The sequence below is a fragment of the Phasianus colchicus genome, chromosome 6, assembly GCF_987193195.1.
Source record: "Phasianus colchicus chromosome 6, bPhaCol1.hap1.1, whole genome shotgun sequence".
Taxonomy (NCBI): domain Eukaryota; kingdom Metazoa; phylum Chordata; class Aves; order Galliformes; family Phasianidae; genus Phasianus; species Phasianus colchicus.
Genome location: NC_143441.1, coordinates 49,107,341 through 49,114,438, shown reverse-complemented (window position 1 = coordinate 49,114,438; position 7,098 = coordinate 49,107,341).

The following is a 7,098-nucleotide window of genomic DNA, read 5'->3' as shown; positions in this document are numbered from 1 at the left end:
GTGGCTTTATGTACTTCTTCCATGTTGAGGAATATTTTCATATTCACATTTTCAGTGCAGGACAATTGCTGCACTGGGCCACACAGTGCATTTCTGGTCTGTAAAGGGCATGTTTTCAGTGTCATCCTCCTTCATTTCGCCTGCCCCCAGACCCAAACCTCTGCCTTTGGTTTCAGTAATTCATGCTCAGTAAGTCACCTTTGGAAAACAGAAGTCCCGTCTGGTGTTAGAGAAAGTATTAGCATGGGTGGTGAAATGTAAGCTGAGAGAAAGTGGGAGGAAGAAAAATGTGAAGAGCAAATAGCTGGAGAATGATCCAGAAACCTCAAAGCAATGTGAATGGCAAGAGAATGTTAAAACGTGCAGATGGTATGAAAACAGGATTGATGCTACGTCGCAGTGGATGCAGGCTGGTGGGGCAGGCAGGTGCTGTTGGCCAAAGAGGGAACATCTGAGGAACTGAATTCAATGCAGCCACGGGAGAAGTCAGATGCTTTGGAAGAAGGGATGTGGGTCACACCTAGGAGATGGGGGCACACGTCCTGGAAAGCAATGACTCAGAGCAGATTGAACGCTGCTGGTAAGCAACCATTGATATGAAGTCCCAGCAGTGCCCTAGCCAAGAAGGTTGGAGTAATCCTTGGCCACGCTGCCGGCAAATGTGAGGAGGGAGTGCTGAAGTGATAGGATCTCTGTAAACAACATTAGTGAGACCATTTCTGAAACGTTATGCCTTGTTCTGATATTCGCATTTCCAAAAAAAGATGTTAAGAAAACAGGAAAGATTTGGAGAAGTCTTGCCAGCATGATTTCAGGCACTGGAAAACTGCTTTAGAGTAAGAAAGCGTATCGAAAAAGAGATGAAGTGACTTTACTCCAGGTTACCAATGTTTGCCCAGGTATCAGTGATGGAGACTACATCAAGGAATGGTGTAATGGAGATGCAGCCTAAGAAATTCAGGTCAGGTTTCCCCTCCTCAAGCCCAGATGACCACCTTACATCCATGGCCCAAGTTTATCAGGGTTTTGGTGCCAACTGCTCATTATAGTGGTAAATACCACATCTGATTGCACTTGGCTCATTAGTTTTGCTGACCACATGTTTAGAGGAGTAAATTGAACTGGCTTTTGGCACAAGGCTGTGGGAAGACCTGATAGCAGCCTTTCAATATCTAAAGGAGGGGAGCTGTAGGAAAGAAGGAGATAGGCTCTGTAGCCAGATCTGTTGTGACAGGACAAGGTAAAATGGTTTCACACTAAAAGAGGGGAGATTTAAACTGGATATAAGGAAGAAGTTTACTATGATAACTGGCACAGGTTGCCCAGAGAGGTGGTGTTTGCCTCATCCCTGGAGACACTCAAGGTCAGGCTGGATGGGGTTCTGAGCACCTGCTCAAGCTGTAGGTGTCCCTGTTCACTGCAGGGGAATTGGACCAGGTGGCCTTCCAGGGTCCCTTCCAACTCAAACAATTCTGTGATTCTATGAAAAGCTTGAGGCTGTGCTATTGGTACCACCCAGAGATGTGGATGGACCTGCTGCTCGTGCTGTAGTCATTGCTCCTGGGAGGTGTGGTGGTACTGGGTGAACCACAGCACACAAAGTCACTTTGTGCGTTGAACAGAAGGCTGACAGGGGGAGACTTTTCTTAAATTACTCAGCCAAAAAGGTAGCAACCAAGGTAATTGGGCACGAAAGCTCTTTTTTTGCTAACTGTTAAAAAACATGGAGTAGAACAGATGGATGGAAAACTTGTTGACATTGATGGGGATCTTTCCAAGTGACTTTCAGTGGGGTTTTGGCTCAGGTACATATGCTCTTGGATATCAGTAGACTGAACTCAACAGCAAATAAAATGGCCCCTGGATGTCACTGCTGTGCAACAGTAGAGCAGCAGAAGAGACTTATTCTATGGGATGTAAAGAAAATGGAATTAAGACCCAGAGAGAAGGCCTGGGTAACTTGAAGCATTGGCTCAAACCTTTGGTTTTGCCTCCAGCAGAGATTGCAAATGACTGCAAGTTATCATCTGACAGATGCTCCGTAATGGCTCCAGTCCACGTCCTACTGCACAAGTGTATGCGTCACAGCCCGTGCTGCCATCAAGCCTGCATGGCCAAACCAGCCTTGGCTGCTGACTTTTTTGCAGTTTTCAATTAAAAAAAAAAAATCCTCTATCACCATAAATGTAACTGATTTCAGTATAAACTCCAAGCCTTTAGCTGATGTCTCCTCCAGTTTGCAAGTTTTAGTGTGAGCAGCGCTGCTCAGCTTAGGTTGATAACAACGAAACCTAATGATGGCATTTAAACATATTATTTCCATCAACACTTTGCCTGGGGTTCAGCTTGATGGTGTTTAAGCATATCACTTTTATCAACAATTTGCCCGGGGTTCAGTTTGATGGAAAATGCTCAGATGAGTTGCTTGCTCCTAGAAAGGCACCGCTCTTGATTATTTGGGGTGGAGAAGAGATAAGAACCCAAATTCTTCACATTGCTCCTGCAGTAATTCTCATGAAGGAAATCTGTGGAGTCAGCACAAGAACCTGTGGGACGTGCATGCTGTCAGGGTGGGATACAACTGTTTGAATTTAATCTCAGAGAAAACAAGATGAGGGAGAGAGGGCTGATTGCAACACTCATTTTCCTACTGGCTGCGCTAAAAAACATTTAATTTAGCCATGAAACTTCTGCTGAATTCTTGTGCACTGCACTGAATTAGAAGTCTTACCTCAAAATTGACTTCACCTTTGCGAAGAAGTCTGCAGGAATTTCTATCTAGCCGACCGCTGTCACTTATTTGAGCAGCTCAGTACATAATTAAGAAGCCCTGGAGCCTGGGACAGCCTTTTATCTTGAAAAGTGATTCTTCCAGGTATGAAACTGAGACAAAGCAGTGGGAGATGTGGGATTTCTCTCACCTGATTTCATATATCCACAACGCAGACATTTCCAGCTGAGCCGGTCACCCCAAGCTCCCTTTGTGGTTAGCAGAAACAGGCACTTTTAGGGCATGATTCATCTGCCCTATTTTCAACATCTGTGTTGGGATATGGGGAATTACACTCAGACTCCAGAGCACAACTGAAGACTTTATCCAACCGTCCCAGATATGCAGTGCTTGGAGGTGTCCTGAGCACCCCTTCATCCAGTTTCCTGTCCCCAACTTCCCCCATTGTCCTTGCTTAAAGGGACATCTCCAGGTTCCCAGGAGGTCTGAGAGGGAATGAGATACCTGCAGACCTGCATGGCTCCTCCTTTGGGCCTTACTAAGGTTGTAATCCCTAAAATCTCTGAGCTTTACCACCCGATATTGGTTATGAGTTCTCCAAGGTGGTCGTGGTTTATCTCTGGTTTTGGGGGCATTTGACTGCCTGTCCCCACTGTGTCTTAAACCTGCTTAGGCCAAGGGAAAGCTGTTGCTAAAAGGCTTTGGTGCTTTATCTGTATTAGGTCAAGTGCAGGAATATCATCACTGCTTTTCATTCAGCCTTCTGTGGCAGAAGGAGTGGACTGAATGGTTGGACTGGATAATCTTGGAGGTCTTTTCCAACCTTGGTGATTCTATGATTCTAAGGAGAGGGATGTGCCTCACGTTACAGAAGAAGAAACATCTATAAAGTGATAGTTTGGGTCTAAAAAGGCCGCACCTTGAGTATTGTGTCCAGTTCTGGGCCCCTCACTGCAAGAAAGACATTGAGGCCCTGGAGCGTGTTCAAAGAAGGGCAACAAAGCTGGTGAGGGGTCTGGAGCACAGGCCTTATGAGGAGCGGCTGAGGGAGCTGGGATTGTTCAGTCTGGAGAAGAGGAGGCTCAGGGGAGACCTTATTGCTCTCTATAACTACCTGAAGGGAGGTTGTAACGAGCTGGGGGTCGGCCTCTTCTCTCGTGTAACTGGTGATAGGACTAGAGGGAATGGTTTCAAGCTTCGCCAGGGAAGATTCAGGCTGGATATTAGGAAATACTACTTCTCTGAAAGGGTGGTCAGGCACTGGAATGGGCTGCCCAGGGAGGTGGTGGAGTCACCGACCCTGGAGGTGTTCAAAGAACGTTTGGATGTTGTGTTGAGGGATATGGTTTAATGAGAACCATTGGTGACAGGTGGATGGTTGGACTGGATGATCTTATAGGTCTTTTCCAACCTTAGTGATTCTGTGATTCTGTGAAATGGTCCATGGAGCCAAAATCAGCCACGTAAAGTTCTGTGGGAGTTAATAATTACATATCTACTTCATTCTGTTCTATAGATTCTACTACAGACAGGTCATCACGTACCGTCCTTCTTCAGACTCATACTCCTACCCTCTAATGAACCTGGAGCATGCTCTGCCCATTTCTGATGGGTTTTGGTCACCCCTTCATGTATATTCCTGCCCCTGGTTTTTTGACTCAGCCAAAAATAAACCTGTGACTCAGGTTTCTCCTCCATCAGTGAGTTCACGAGTTCTTCCCATGTCCTGTTCCGTCATTGTGGGTTCTTTATGCAGTTCAGACACTTCTGAAAACCCCGTGATGCGTCCTACACCCTGAGGTGGGTTCATCCATCAGTTTGCTGATGCTGACTTTTCATCATCTGCACAGAAAGGAGGGTAATTAGCAACAGGATGAGAGGGAATGACTTGAAGTTGCGTCAGGAGAGGTTCAGGATGAATAGTAGGAAAAATTTATTCTTAGAAAGAATGGTAATGCAGTGGCACAGGCTGCCTGGGGAGATGGTGGAGTCACCATCCCTGGAGGTCAGTGGGCAATATTGGTGATAGGTGGATGATTGGGTTGGATCTTTTCCAACCTTAAGGATTCTATGATTCTTTAATTCCGTCTTCCAACTCTGCTTTAACCAATGCAATTATTTTTGTGACACAGCCACAGGCTGAGCTGGCACCAAACCCTGACCCAGAGCTGAGCATCTCCAGAGCCATCAGCAACATCTGGAGCCATGCAGCCTCACTGCTGGCTGCCCTTCCCAACTCCGTAAATCATTCCCTAACAGGATGACAGGGATTACGTCAGTTTAATGATGCTCTCATCATTAGCAAGATCCAATTAACAGAGAAGACTAAAGAATCCTCAAATGTAAGCTTGCTAATTTAAATGCAGATAATTCAGGTACCAGTTGAGTGCTTAAACCAAGACTGACGGTCGGACTGGATGATCTTAGTGGTCTTTTCCAACCTTAATGGCTATATGATTCTGTAATTCTATGATTTCAAAGGCCTCTGTCTGTGTTGATAGCATGTACAAAGCCTGGTCAATTCTCATGAACTGCAAAGGATTGGATCCTTCAGGGTGGATGTGAGAAATTCAACACAAATTTATCTGCAGCAGAAAGACCTCCGGTTAAGGAGCAGAGAGATTCACACAACCATTTAACATATTACCATGCAAGAAGGAGGAAAATAAAAACAACGGAGACAGAGAGAGAGACCCAAGCACAGCTTTAAAATTTATCATCTTTCGTATGGCATTTCTTTTTTCTCTTATCCATGTGACTGGGCTATTTTACCAACCAATTCCAGCATTTTGAAAGCACTCCATGTCACAAGGCAGTGGTCCTGGAGCCCAGGCTGTCAGCTGAACTCTGGAAGTTAATGGGCTTGCGTTGGTGGAAAACATTCCTGGAGAAAACATCTCGATAAAAGAAAAAAAAATGTCCAGAGAGTGACAAATGGCAGTGGTGAGGCCAGAGGAGAGAGGGAGCAAGAAGAATGCAGTGGAAAGGAAATAGAAATGGGAGAAAAAGAAAGGCACATAAAATATATATGTATTTTATATATACATATATATTTCTAATAGAAAGCAGGTAGTAAAAACAGGCACCCAGGCATGAGGGATGCAGAAACAGCTGTGGTTTCAGACAGATTTATTGCAGAATGGAGTTGGGGAACTTGAAACTTGCAGGAAGGAGAGAATAAGTTGATTTGATGAAATAATTATGAGCAGGAGAATGTGATGGAGAAGGGAAGAGAAGGCTTTACAGCTGGCAGGCAAATGAAAAGGCTGAGCAGATCCTCTGGAAACTGGTGGAGATGTTAGGTTCTGTATCTGAGCTCTTCATATGTCTTCATGGCACAAGTGCTCCTCTACCCAGATGGGCACACGTCTTCCACCAAAATGCTCCTGGCCTTAGCAGCTGTACCAGACAGTGCATGATACTCCACTGGTTACCTGGAGTAAAATGAATCCCTTTTGTCTCTATGCTAAGCCCATCTGCTTTCCAGTGGAAGTGGCACACACTGACTCCTCTCTCCGTGGCCCTCACTCTCATTTTGTTTTCACTGCCTTCAGTTGGTGCTTTGCTGGTCCTTTGCCAGCTCAGGAATCTCCTGGTTGTATTTATTCTGTGCACAGGTCTGTGAAAAGTGTTTTCAGACTTCTGGAGTACCTGCTGAGTTCTCCCCAGAAGTGAAGGTCTTTCATTTTCTCTAGAGGTACATGAATTTTTGCCCATTTGGAAAGCTTCTTGTTGGTCGGAGCAGCAGTAAATAAGGCTTTACTGACAACACCAGCCCTGTAAGCAATGATGGATTGTCACCACGAGAGTGTAACTTATCAGAGGAAAAAGCTACTATTTCACAATGAAATGCTTCAAAGAGTGACCATCTGCAGCTGATCCCATTACAGACAAAGGCTGGCTAAATAATAGAGCTGAACAACATATTAATTGTCAGTATTTTTGTATGTGTCAGGTATTTAAAGCATTTTCTATTCTTACTAATATTAAACTTTCTGCTTTTGAATAGCTGTAGATGTCTGATTGGTCTGAAAGCAGAAAGCTGATGCTGAAATTTAGTATCCTGGAGTGTGATTTATTGGTGGAGGTGCTCAAATGTGGAAACTGGGACTTTGATCTTTTCATGAGAAATAGTTTTCCCATCTGCAACCCAGGGGCATTTCTATCAGCTACTTTATAACTACGTAATAGCTGTAAAATATGAAATGAGTCTGAATAACTATTAAGGAGGTGGGATTTTCCTCTAATCAATTAAGTTTTGAAAGCCCTCATCCTCCAGCAGCTATTTTAGCACTGGTGCACAAATGGGAATGTTCATGCAAAAAAAAAAAAAAAAAGCCAACACTTTTTTTCCAAGAGCCTTGATG